This window comes from Haemaphysalis longicornis, unplaced genomic scaffold, assembly GCF_048455015.1.
Source record: "Haemaphysalis longicornis isolate Haplotype H1 unplaced genomic scaffold, Haemaphysalis longicornis Haplotype H1 scaffold_3, whole genome shotgun sequence".
Classification (NCBI taxonomy): domain Eukaryota; kingdom Metazoa; phylum Arthropoda; class Arachnida; order Ixodida; family Ixodidae; genus Haemaphysalis; species Haemaphysalis longicornis.
The window spans coordinates 126,413,086-126,427,420 of record NW_027526335.1 but is presented as its reverse complement, the minus strand read 5'-3'; the positions used below and the strand labels follow the sequence as shown (position 1 = coordinate 126,427,420).

The following is a 14,335-nucleotide window of genomic DNA, read 5'->3' as shown; positions in this document are numbered from 1 at the left end:
AGTTCGTCGCCGTATTTCGAAATTTCCTCAACTTGTTGCACACCATTTGTGCATACGTTAGCATAGTGGCGTGAAATCCCTGCTGCCCAAATTCTCAGCCGGATACATTAGATTGCGTGTGCCGCCATCTGTTCAGGTAAGAACTGTGTAAAAAATGTAGGCTGTAATCTTGAGAATAGGCACGAGAGACGACTGCAGCAATCGATGGATAGACTGAAATTCGATTGTGCTCTCTTGTTTCCACCAGTACAATAAGAGATCAGTTCTGCGGGATCAATGTTTATACAAATTTCTCATGCAGTTAATTGCTGAAGTTAATTGCTCATGCAAAACCTGTTTTTCGCTATAGGACGTGATTGTATGCAGGCATTATTAAAAGAAGCAGGGACACACAGTTGCTTTCTACTGGGATATATTCTGGCATATTTCTACATGGTACTAGCACAAGAATATGTCCAAAACAAATTCGAAAGAGAAACCATATCACAATGATTGAGACAAAACAATAAGGTGCACTACAAAAATGAACCGTTGTCACAAAATCAGGATTTTATTCGAAGTATGCAATGAACCCCCATTGGATTGTAAAGATTGTAAAGTGGCAGTGCAGTACGCGAGTAATCTGTACCGTGCCAGGAGCAGCCAGGAATGTCTGCGTTGGCCACTGGAGGGGCGGCTGCAAAGAAGGGAGAAGACATGAACAGTGTGTTCACATGCAAAGTAAGTTAATGGCACGCAGAAAGAGAACTTACAATCTACGTGGGCAGCTGCTGCAAGGAGGAGTTCAGTGCCGTAACGCCATGAAGTCTGTCTGTCTGGACCTATTACATCAATGTAGTGGTGAACAAATAAATACTCCAACAAAAATCCTGCACCACCAGAGGGTGGTGCAAGATGAAAAAAAAAATACATGCTGAAAGGACACTGGAGCCGCATGCAGTACAAGGTATGGAATCTGCCACTCTGATGACTGCAAAACTGAATTAAACCAGGAAAAAGTAAGCTGCGAAACTTGTCAGAAACTTTAGCACACATAAATGCTGAAAATTACATGTACTCACCAGCAGCAAAAGACTCCTTGGATTGTTCGCGGCCTCGTGAGCAACGTTGATTGCAGAATGGGGCATCTCCTGTATGCATAGGTAGGATTGCAGAAGCAAAGGGGGAAAGGTATCCAGTAGACAAAACAGTAAAATGGTGCACTTACGTCAAGCAGGTGGCTTACGCTGCGGAGGTGGCTTCCTGTGTGAAAAAATGCTGGGAATGGCAGTTTGTTTCAGCTTTTTAACGCCAAGCTTCTCCAATATCTGTTTCTCAAATTGGTCTTCCGTGAAATGATCCTATTGAGAAAGACAAAAATTGCACCACCGAGTCTCAGATCTGCCACAAACGCTCCGCAAGTATAGGTATAATGCCGGAGTGTAGCGATCGTTCAAACGTGGCAGGGTTGAATTCGCATTTCCGCATTTTCTCAGTGCCGCATCCAACGTCAACTTGCGGCTAATAAATGCTGAACAAAAATAGGTCTGCTGAAAATACATTTACATCGCGTGTTTTGGGTCACATGACAATGACCGGATATGCTACACCGTTGACAATTAAAATGAAGTAAGCGTACAACCTGCAAGTTCACGCCGTCACATGTAAAGCAAGCGTTAACACGTAATGAACGGCCCTCTGTGCGCTAGCATACGCGGAACAGAGGGTACGTGTACAACCATTGCGGGGCGAATATGCATTTCAAGTGGCCACTCAAATGCGCATGAATTTAACGAAGCGGCAACAAAAATTACGAATGAACGCTAGTGTAACGGCGCGGTCACTAAATTAGGTAAGTTTTTTTACCTAGCCGCAAATTTTGCTTCCCTCTAATTGCCCCAATGTGCGCCGCACGTTACGCGGCAAACCGCTTCAATGTCATAACAACGGGCTTATAATACTACCGGGGTGCCTACACAATACAAGATTCCACGCAACAGAGCCCACACGCACTCTGAACGCTTTCGCTACACGGTCGGACGCAAACTGCCATCGACCAAAACGAGCGCGAATGCAGCTGAAAATCCTTGCGGTACGGCAACCGTACGACCACTGACTGGAGATGTTATGCCCTTGATTCCGAACAAAATGTAAGAGCGCACACAACAAATGCACGGCCTCAGGCCTAAAGCAAAGCTTACGACGTGACGAACTTCCCGCAGTGCGCAATGCCTTTAGAACAAAGGGTGGACGACCGTTGAGGGGCGAATACGCACTTCTTCGTAAGTGAACGCTCAAACGTGCGCAGAATCTGACAAAGGGGGGGCAAAATGCAAAAACGTACCTATTGGCCGAGAGAGAACACCCGCACGCTGAACACAGATTCGCCACATAGTCGGACGCAAGCTGCCATCGAACAAAACAAGCGCGAATACGGGTGAACTTAATTTCGGCACGGCAACCTTACGACAACCGACTACGCCCCTGATTCTGCTAGAAAGTAAGCGCGCACACAACAAATACGCGGCCTGAAGTCTAAAGCAAAGCTTACGACGTGACAAACTGCCCGCAGTGCGTAATGCCTGCTTAGAACAAAGGGTGGACGACCGTTGCGGAGTGAACACGCATTTCTTCGTAAGTGGCCGCTCAAACGTGCGCAGAATTTGGCAAAGCGGGAACAAAAAGTGCAAAAACTTACCTCGTAAAGTCGTGATGATAGCGTGGGCTTGAAGTCTCCCTGTCCAATTCTGTACAGCCAAACTTTTCTCCTTTCTGCGTTGCGCTGGCCGGTCGGAATTAAGATGAGTCTTATTCCATCACTGACCTTATTCAAGCAGCCGAAGGCACAACAACTCGGCATCGCTGAGCTACATAAAGTGACGCCGACGCGACACTTGTTTGAAACGAGCAGCTGACTCTTCGGCTGTTATCGGTTGTTATACGCTGGCGGCTTCGATAAGGCCTGCTCCGAGGCAGCTGAGCCCAAAATGGCGAATTTAAATGGACAGTGGCGGCGAAGAGCGCGCCACTTTGGCCAATGGCGCGCGGCGTTCGCCGGCGAAAAAGAAAACGGCAAAAAACGAAGGAGGAAAGGAGCGCGGGCGAGAGCGAAAGGCGGCGAGATCTAAAGATGGCGCTACCTTAGTAATTTCAGGGACCTTAGCCCCTACAGGCAGCGCTCGACGCGCATACAGTTTGTAAAGCTAGAATATAGGTAACCAGGGTACGAAAAGGCGTATTGAAGTATTTCTATAGGTGGGGTAGGAGTGTCCTCTGTCAACTCTTCACGTCTGTCCACGACACGGCAAAAGGAAAGAGTCTGCTGACGGAAACGCAAGCGGCCGGCTACCACCTCGTCAACGACGTTTCCATCCCGACCAGACACGCCCCGACGTCGGTGCACCGGGACACCAACCCGGACCTCGCCTTCAGTAACAACGCGAAGGTGAAGTGGAGAAACACCACCGAGACGCTCGGCAGCGACCACTGTCTCCTCGAGCTAACCGTTCCGTTAAAAGGCAGGGCGAGCCCCAAACGCACACACAAGCACACAGACTGGAACGCATTCCGGACCAACCTTGCGAACGTACCCAGCGTCATAGACGACATAGAGAGGTGGACGGAGGCGATCCGCCGGGAAGCAAAGAGGGCCACCACCGAGCTCGAAGCCGAGGACGAAGTCAACGAGGTAGACAGCCGGCTCGCGCACCTCATCGAGGCGCGCGACTCGTTGAAACACCGATGGCGAACTCAGAAGCGCAACCGAACGCTTCGCAAGCGCGTGGCGCTCCTTAACAAGGAAATCGAAAAGCACTGCGCAGCGCTCAACCGCCAACGTTGGCACGCCGTATGCCAAGAGGCCGACGGACAGTTACACAAGAGTAGGACTTGGAAGCTGCTGCGCCACCTCCTCGACGAGAGTAAGACCAAAGGGGAGCAGCAGCACGTCCTGGCCCGCACCCTCCTCAAGGCTCGCAGGGAGCTAGGGGACGACGAGGTGAGGCGCAGACTGGACGCTAAGTACCTGCCGGCCACGCCGCCGACTCCGCTACCGGACTACGAGGGCGAGCCCAACGAGGCGCTCGACGCCGACATCGAAGAGTGGGAGGTGCGTGCGGTCCTGCAAAAGCTCAACGGCAAGTCGGCGGCCGGCCCGGACGGCGTGTCCAACAAGGAACTACGAAACCTGAGCGACGAGGCCATCACCGCGCTCACGACGTTCTACAACGCGTGCTGGCGGAGCGGCACCCTACCCCCCAAGTGGAAGGAGGCTCGCACGGTCCTAATACCCAAGCCGGGCAAGCCGCCAGACATCGAGAACCTGCGTCCCATCTCGCTCACGTCGTGTGTGGGCAAGGTGCTGGAGCATGTACTACTTAACCGATGGCAAAGGTATCTCGAGGACGGCGAGCACTATCCCAACACGATGCTCGGCTTCCGTGCGGGCCTCAGCACGCAAGACGCCATGCTGCTTCTCAAGCACGATATTATTGATAATAAGAGATCCGTCGACAACGCCGCCGTCCTGGGCCTGGACCTAAAAGGCGCCTTCGACAACGTTCGCCACGACGCCATACTACGGCAGGTGTCCCGCCTCAACATGGGAAGGAGGACGTTTGCCTACATTAGAGACTTTCTCACGGCACGCACAACGACCATCGTGGCCGGAGACTTAGAACTACCAACGAAAACGTTGGGCAGCGTGGGCACGCCGCAAGGAGCGGTGATCTCTCCGACGCTGTTCAACCTGGTGATGATCGGGGTTGCGGAACGCCTCGGCAGCGCCCCCAACGTCAACCACACAATCTACGCCGACGACATCACCATCTGGGTGCCGGGCGGCAGCGACGGAGAGATCGAAGACTCGCTCCAGTGCGCGGTGAAAGCGGTCGAAGACCAGCTCGAGGGAACGGGGCTGCAATGCTCCCCCGCCAAGTCGGAACTACTAATCCTGAAGGCCCCGCGAAGCCCCAAGAACGGGAAGGCGGCAAACATCCAAGTGCGCACGGGCGACGGGTCGGCCATACCCGAGGTAGAGACCATCAGAGTCCTCGGACTACACATCCACGAACACCGACGCAACGCTCACACCGTCAAGCTACTGCAAATCAAAGCAAGCCGAGCACTCGGCCTCGTCAAGAAGATTGCCAACAGGCACGCCGGCATGAAGGAACGCAGCACGCTGAGGCTGGTCCAGTCGTTCGTCATAAGCCACCTGGCGTACGTGGCCGCCTTTCACAACTGGACCACGGCCGAACGCAATAAGCTCGACGCTCTCATACGCCGGGCATACAAAGCTGCGCTGGGCTTATACACCCACACAAATACACAGAACATGCTCGACTTAGGCTTGCACAACACGCTGAGCGAGATCATAGAGGCGCAAGCAACGGCGCAGATAGCCAGACTGGAAACGACGCGCACGGGCAGGGCCATCCTTGTCGCGGTAGGACACGAAACGAGGCTGCGGGAGAGCAAGAGGCGGCTGCCGCTGGCGCGCGAGGCCCGCGACAGCATCCGCGTCGCACCGATCCCACGGCACATGGATCCAACAGAGAACCATGAGCGTCGCCTGGCCAGGGCTCGCACCCTGGCAGAGACGTACGATGACGACGCCGGCGCCATGTACGTCGACGTGGCCCGATACCCCGACAACCGCCGACATGCCTACACGGCGGCGGTCGTGCAAGCAACCACCGGCAGAGTCGTCGCGGCGTGCAGCGTGCGTGTCGAGACGGCCACGGAGGCGGAGGAAACGGCCATAGCGCTGGCGGCAACCGCCAGAGGATGCACGACGGTGCTAAGTGACTCGAGGGAGGCAATCGCCAATTTCGCAAGGAACCAAGTGTGTGTGAACGCAGTGAGGGTGTGCGGAGCCCTGGACTCGCGGATGCCGATAACCTTGCGATGGTTCCCGGCCCACATGGGCAGCGTGGGACCCGTTCGCAACCGCAACGAGGACGCGGACAGGGCGGCGAGGGCGCTAACCGGACGCCCCGTCGGCCGGCGCGCCGCGTCACCTCGTGCGGCCAAAGAAAACAACGACGCCAGAGACGACAACGACAACGCAGAAGACGAGGGGGTGGAAGAACAGGAGCCCGCCCCGATTACAACGTATGGAGGGGTCCTGGAATGGCACAGGGAGCAACGTAAACGCTATCCTGCGCCGCACCCGGACCTCACCCGGCAGGAGGCGGCGCTCCTCCGACAACTCCAAGTGGGAGCGACGTGGACCCCGGTGTGGGCCGTGCATGTCACGCCCGAACGATACATAACGGACCAGTGTGCGGTGTGCGGGGCCGCGAGGGCGACCATGACCCACATGATGTGGGATTGCAACGACGCGGAAGCGGGAACGAATATACTACCGCCCCATCTCGCGCGTGCGGTGCGAGAGACGGACAAGGACACACAGAAAGCCGCCGCGCAGTTTGCGCTGGCGGCGATCACACGCCAGCAGTCGCGGCCGGCACCCCCCTCCTAGCGAGGGAGTGAGAGCCACCGTGACCTTTTAGCCGGCGAGTAAAGATGTTGTTTCCCCCCCCCTTCACGTCTGTATACACATCGAATCCTCATTTTCGAGGTTAATGACAAACGGAGATATTAGGTGTTTTAAAGGGCATTCATCCGAGGTTTCAGTTCGGGCACACAAGGACGATATGGCTATCTTCGTAAATCACCAAAGCGTTGTTGAATTTGTGAACATAATTAAATGCTTTTAGCTACGTAAGTCCATGTACCGTAAAATGGAATGAGTGCTTGGGCATGTGGCATGTAAAGGGGGTTAAAATGGTTTCTGTCGGGGGTTTCTGCATGGCGCTAGGAGGGCCTGCTATAGTTCGCTCCGGCACATAATGAGGCCATGGCCTCCGCCTGCACAATCGCCTTTGTTTCACACCAGACGGAGGCTGTCCTGTGTCTGAGCCTCAGATGACATTTCGCCGGGATGTTTGTCTACCGGCCTTTCTCATCGGTCGAGGCCACCAAAACCCAATCCTGCTATTTCAGCATCCGTAGCAGGTGCGATGGCGGGAGCGTCTGCGTGAGCCATTACGAATGATTTCAAGTTACCTGCCACCTCTTCGCCAACGATTCTGTACACAGCTACGCGGAGCGCAGTCACAACGGGGCAGAGGGATCTCTCTGTATGGCAGCTATGAGGGGACCGAAAAAATTTGCTGGCGACGGGGACGGTCGCCTGCACGTACGTCGCGGAAGGGGTTGTCCCGCCCAAAAGCGCGGATCGTGGGAGAAAAATTGGCGCAGGCACTTTGCCAGTGAAAAGAATATCCGCTCGCTGTCTGTGAGTTGTGTCGTGTACAAGATGCGTGTTACACCGTCAACTTCCTAGTTCGTTGCAAGTGGAGCAAGTTATCGATATGCTTTGGTAAGTAATCCGGTCTAAAATGCATGAATTTGGGGCGGTACTGCGGCACCCTTCGATAAAAGCGATAGTTCGAATAAGGCGACTTCATTGTAACCAGGTTATACGTACTTCACTTATTTATACACATAACATGGCGCGACACGCGACTAAATTATATTGGAAAACGTTTTTTTTTTTATTATTATCGCATTGAGTGCGACCGTATGTGCAGGGGCGGACATCCTAGTCCGGTAGTCCACGCTGTGCTGCGGCTCCTCGGGCGCGCGTCACAAGAAACTCCTGATCCGCGGGGCGCAGCAAGCTTTCCCACTGCTCATCGGTGTGTGAGTGGCGGGGTATACGGTAGGGGAAATCCAATGGAGGAAGGCGTGCTTGTGGTAAGTGTTAGTGTGAAATTGTCACCAAATGTTGCGTCGGCGACACCTTGGGATGGATGGGACGTACGAATTTTTTGCAATCTGCGGTTCGTTACAGTTTATTGTGCGTATGAAGCACAGTGAATGCAATACAATCGATTCATGGATGCCAGGTTCGGAGAGCACATTTTCGAGCAACATCGTGCGGGTTTACGATGCTGAAATTGTGGAGAGCCCCTCGTGCAACAAGGAAGCGTTAACGAGATGCGAAGGAAGCATTGCCGGGAAGGAAGAGCGGGAATGAATACAGTACTGGAAGAAAAAAAAAACATATATAAATGTGTTTATTCTGGAAGCGTATTCATGAACATTAAAGTATACTCATTATAAGCGATGTTTGTTGAATTTTCAGCGCGCTTTTTATGGGTGGGTGTTGTTCTATCGAATAATGTGCTAAGAAATAGAGAATTAGGGACTGGGGACAATCGTTGAAGGTGTGTAGGTGTCCTTTTGAAAAGCTGCTTGTTGCGTTGCACAGCTCGAGGGAACAATTTTCAATAGTTTTACTAGTTTTAATAATTACAGAATCCGGCGTTGTGTTTCTATATTCATTTACGTTTTTTACAGAAGTGAGTCAAACATAGATTGATTTGCAGTAAATGGGTGCCTTGTCTCACTGCTTTCTTTTTTTCAATGTTCATGTTTGTTTTTGGGAACGTATAATCATTTGTTACATCTATTTTGTACATAGACGCGTCATTTTGTACCCGTAATTATAACGGGACTGGTATGAAATTGTTATCACCTGGGCGGTCGCACGCGTCATTCTTAATGTACCTGCACTCATTCTCTTCAATACGGCTTTAAAGTTAGAAGGCGTATCTTTCTTGTTTTGTAGGAGGGTGTTTTATGATAATCTCATGAGTGGCCGTTCCCGAACGCCGCCCAGCCAAGCTCCTAGCAAAACTCGACCTTCCTGCTTCAGCCAACTTAAAATCTAAGGAAGATGGGATAAGAACCGTGAAAGCCGGTTGAAAGGGAAGAGAACTGCTTAAAACAGCCAAAGTATAAGCTAAAAACATTGGCGACATGTGTATGTAAAAATGGCGGCGCGTAATTCTTGTAATGTGCTTTGTGTCAATCTACACCAGGTACTCCAGCTCTGCAGAGTTGGCCCTTTCGGTTTTCAATTAAGAAACTTATTAAAACATGGTCCGCGGAAATTTCGCAAGCAAGTAAACTATATGAGACTGCTTTCTTGTTTTTATGCTTCTGACCTCGGGAAGGGCGACTTGACGACAGCACCGAAAAGAAAGCTCTTACGTAGGAAAATGTTTTTTTTTAAAAAGGAAACTGGAGCACATCCTCCTGTTACAGCCTTGCTTCGCACTGGCAGTTTTCATTCGGTTCAGTGTTAGCCCATTGTCATAATGAGGGTGACCTAGCATTATTGGTGGTGTACAGGCTTTGTCAAAATTTTCTAGTCCAGGCAATTATGCAGGCAGCAAAAAATTCAATGTAAAAGCTTACGTCCAGAGCGAGGCCGAAACGTTTTATGCCAGAAAGCTAGAGAAAACACCTTTCTTTGTTACTGTCATTAAATAATTTTGCCACATTTAAAGCTACAGCTTATTATTTGAAATATATTTGTGGTCCAGAAGGCTTATGAGTGGCCCAGAAAATTTGTACAAAGGGTGTACATATGAACCAACATAAGGCTTTCAGTACTACCCGAAAACCATAATTTCGACCGCATTAATCTTTCTTTCGTGACGCTAAACTGATTTGAATAGCGCAACTGAGTCCAGCTGGCACGCATGAACGCCGAGTAGTGGACAAGGAAAAATAAAGTGCGGTTTACAGCTCAGCGCTTCCACTTAGTTTCGAATGCGAGGGCGCTAGTGTCCGAGCGGCGAATAAATAAGCCGGTATTGTGACCAACGCCGTGCGGCGGGTCGAGCCCCCTGACTGGGTAGTGATTGCTGCGCCGGCGCTTGAGGCAGCTTCGTTAAGCAAAGGTAGGTGCGGCTCGTTCCTATGCCGCTGAGTGTCCAATCGAACAAGGCGTTTTGAAATAAACTTCTGGAGGTACGTATTATCGCGTCGCAGCCAATGGGAGGTTCAGGAGCCGTTCGGTTGCTACATACTCTGGTTAACGGGCAGCTTAATTAATGCTTATTGAAGTAATTATTCCGTCCGCAGAGATTGTTTAGTCACCGGTTGATAGATTTTTCAGATATGTTGAAGGCGACGCGAATGTTAATAAAATCTAACAGTACAGAAAACCCACGTGTGCTCTACCGTAAAACATTCAACTGCATATCTGTGTAAAAAGCATTGAAAATGACATGTTTGACACGCTGTAACGTTCGGTTTGGAGAAGCACTGCGCCAATAGGCTAAGCGATGGACGGGTATAATGTTGGATGATCGACTGTGCCGACAGCGATATTCTGGCGTCAGCTGTATTCGGCACCGACCAAGCACATTTAGTGGGTATGTGAACATCGGGTCTCCGCATATAGTATTTCCGGAAGCACCGTAGGCATCCCGGACGCCGGATCGACGGAGAACAGTACCAATATGGCTTGCGCCTTCATAAACGGTTGAGCCAAACATTGCTGTTCTACGCACGTAAGATAACTCAGAAACTTCTTAAAAAATTTTCAATTTTTTTTCTGGCGTTCTTGATTCAGGTCACAATAAGTTCCGTCTGCCGAAACGCAAACTTTCATCGGCCGAGTCTTAGTCTACCCTTTTGTCTGCAAAAGTACCTTCGCCCTGAAAGTTCCGGCATTCATTTTGGGCGTGTATTAAGTAACACGAGCAATAACGCCGTCATTGTCCTGTTTCACTTCCGTTGCTGCAATAAAAACTTTCGATGGCGATTTAACGAAGACGGCAACGTCAGCAAAGTAAAGAGTAAACAAAAGATATCTGCGGTGTCGGTACATCTCGGAGCTCCATTCTGTGCTGGCGATATAACTACAGCTTTCACAGCGCATCCAGGCACAAAGGAAAGAGTGGGAGCATTAATCAGCACTGCTGCAAAGCCCCCATAACGAGGGGCTATTAGAGCGCTGTGTTGGCCCGAAAAGTGACTTGTGATGATGTTTATCTGACAAACAAAGACCGCGTTCGATACAGCCAGCGACAGATTGATGCAAGTACCTTTACTCGGAAAGGGGGTGAGGGAGGAAAAATCCTATAATGAGCTGGAGAGGAGGCCGGCCTGGCAGGGACGCCGGCTCGCTACTCCGCATTGCGCCTGGCGGTGGAGATTCACATCGCTGGCGAGCCTCATCTGCTGGTAAATTGCTCCCCGCCTTCTCGGGCAACGCTCCACATCGTTTGGGTCTGACGACGATTTCCTTCGTCGCTTTCCTTGGAGGAATTGTTGTGTTTCCGGCACAGTCTCCTGTTCCTCGGGCGTCCGTGCTGTATTTGGGGGACACGTCTTGGGATCAAATGCACGCGGACGTGCTGATGGCATCAGGTAGACTGGCTTGGCGATTGGAGCGGCTGTGTCGGTTGACGCCGCTGTGCTTAGCGAGACTTCATAGGCACTTATGGAGGCTTTTAAGACAAAATACAAGTTTGGTTCCTTTACAAGACTGCTTTGTCTCGATGACAGTGACATCAATTTTGGCGGAGACATCAAAGAAATGATCGAGATACTAGAGAAAATAGGTGAAGCAGTGGCGACTCCCTGCACACTTTTCTATGATGTCACAGAATGTTGTTTTCTATGACGTCACATAATATTGTTTTCTATGACGTCACCGAATGTTGCATGATGGCAACTTTTCTATGACGTCACAGAATGTTGTTTGTGCGATTGGCGGCCGCCTACTAAAGCCACCACAAGAAGCATATGATTGGTCGATTGTAGTGGGGCCTCTTGTTCTGTTCAATTGTACCACTTGAATGCTCACGTGCAGTTAAAACATTAACAACTCTGTATTCAGAGCTGACCGCTATTGCGTCACTGCTGTCCATATTGCTTCACTGTAGCGCGAAATTTCAAAGTTATCCAATATTGCGTCGTTTTTTCAGTTAAAAGTCTTTCGTGGCTGAAATGGAGCTAAAGTAGGTACCAATGAATATATTTATTAAAAAATAATATCAAAGATATTAGGATGAAATATAATCCTAATGCATACTATCCTAAAGATACAATGGGACCAAAAATCCTAATATTAGGATTCTACCACTGCATGCGGTGGAAAGAAAAATGAATATTATGCGAAGAATCCCAGACTAGGTATGCCGCCAGTTCGTGAAGGACGAAAAAAAAGTTGTCTCATCTCTACAATAAAGTTCATTGCTACTACTACGGCACGCCGAAACGCCACGTGGCCTATGAGGTGAGCCGTAGCGGATGGTTGCTCTTAAGCCTACTAAATCCGGACTACTTCTGTGTGCGCCAAAATGTCTACACGCACATGCGTTTTCATTTTTCACTCCCACCACAAGAACAACTCCAGCGCTGAAAGCACGTACAGTCATGGACAATTCAAATACGAACCGCGGAGCGCATGGCCGAAGATACCGGTACCGTCATTTGGCAGCGGCCTTGAAAAATGCTCGGACATGCGCAGTTGAGATATTGGGAGCGAGGCTGCGTGTCCCACTGCGATATGTCGCCCCCAGCTCGCTCGCATCCTTGCCTTCTTGCCATGCCGCAAGAGCGCTGAAAGAATTGTTAGCGGTGCGACGCAAGATCGTATCTGCTGTCACTGTGTGCTCGGCTCACATGAGCGCCTGCTTGCCGTGCGCGCCGGCGTCACATTGCCGACATAGCTTTGCATGCGGGGTTCAGTAACTGGAGCAAATAATGATAACCATTTGGGTGACTCTCAAACCAGGCTCAGTGCTGCCCGCTCCACAGATTTCTAAAAGTACCGAGGGGCTTGCCAAAAAAAAAAAAAAAAAACGAGAAAAACAGGCCGCCAAAATTGTTGCGCAAAGGCAACTGGTCTATAGAATGGTTGGACCTGCCTATCTTTCTAATTTTTGTTAATATTAGAATTCTGCCAGTAATTTTCCCAGACCAAACAGTGCTTGCAGTTAATTTACATCATTGCAGATGAATTCTGTTCCTATATCTATTGTTTGCTACTAGCACCAACTCCGCTACTCCGCGAAATGACACAGCCATGACTCCTTTAAACAAAGGCGCATTCTTCGCGGTCAGTTCATTGTTCCGATTCCCGAGCCACTGCACCACAACCGCAAAACAATGCAGCGCCATCAGAAGTTAGGCGGCATGCATTTATTTTGGCTTCACATCTGTGCGATTGTTTTCTTCAAGGTAGCATGATGAGCTCAACAGCATGCCTTACGAGAGCGTGCACGTGTTTCCCACGCAAGCACTTGCCGCAGCTGCAAGCAAATACACGCCGCATGGCTCTCAACGCGACCAACACCTTCAGCTGCAGCAGCGCTGGTACTTTCAGTGCTTCCAGTGCTCTTGCGGCGTGGCGACAAGGCAAGCATGCGAGCGAGGAGAGGGCGACATATCGCAATGGGACACGCAGCCTCGCACCCGACATCTCAACTGCGCATGTCCATGCGTTTTCCCCGGCCACTACCAGGTGACGGCACCGGTATCTTCGGTCATGCGGTCCGCGGTTCGTATTTGAATTGTCCATGACTGTACGTACTACCTGGCCCCTAGTAGCGCAACGCCATAACGACTGAGACACCACTTTCGAAGAGGATACCGCTACTGCTTTCGTTTGTTGCGGGTAATCCTGCAAACGGTGCAGCATTTCCAAAGGGAGGAAAGTCGGTCTCCATAGTTTATACTCGGATGGGCAGTTAGGTTTTTTTACAGAGCGGCACACTTGAGGTTTTCTGCACCGTTTGACTACATTATTATTCGCGCATTCTTCCACAGGTCAGCAAAATCTGTCTACCGACGGCTGAACACCAATGAAAACCGAACTATTAACACGAACGCGCCCGCCGCGGTGGCTCAGTGGCTAAGGCGTTGCGCCGCTGAGCACGAGGTCGCGGGTTCGATTCCCGGCCGCGGCGGTCGCTTTTCTGATGGAGGCGAAAAGCAAAAACGCCCGTGTGTGCGAGATTTCGGCGAACTTTAGATCCCCAAGGGGTCAAAATTAATCCGGAGCCCTCCACTACGGCGCGCCTTATCGCCTGCGTTGCGTCGGCGCGTTAAATTACCCTACAATCAATAGAAATTAACACAAAAGCACGAAATGGCCTACAGAGAGATGATCCGGTGTCCTGCTTTTATAGCATCGGAACGGCTCTTTAAGTGAAATCAAAGGCTCTGTGAGGCGCATGGCGGCGTTCGTAATACCGCGCATGGGTGCGTAAATTGAACGTTTTCATTGACAACTCATCAGAAGTGTAATATAACTTCATTGACTTCTCGCTGGGCATAGCGTTTTTTTACTTGCCAATATTTGACAAGTCACATAATTTTAATAATGAAAATAAATGACAACTTTGCTAAATTGGTTGCCCGATGTTATAGCAGTGTTTTCTTTAACAAACTTGTTTGCGGGAGGAAAATATAGGCAAAATGTCGGCTCGAATTTCGGAGTGCGTTAAGAAGGAAAATTAGGAACCTAGGGTATTGCCCT

At 50.5% G+C, this 14,335-nt stretch overlaps 1 long non-coding RNA gene across 1 annotated transcript; it reads right to left on the bottom strand.

The window, feature by feature from the left end:
- Nucleotides 1-452: 452 nt before the first annotated feature.
- Nucleotides 453-2,946, bottom strand: LOC144173420 (uncharacterized). Its single transcript, XR_013323261.1, has 4 exons — nucleotides 2,678-2,946; nucleotides 1,208-1,340; nucleotides 753-1,130; nucleotides 453-676 (listed from the first exon to the last, which is right to left on the bottom strand). It is a non-coding gene; the product is annotated as an uncharacterized LOC144173420 (long non-coding RNA).
- Between the last annotated feature and the right edge of the window lie 11,389 nt (nucleotides 2,947-14,335).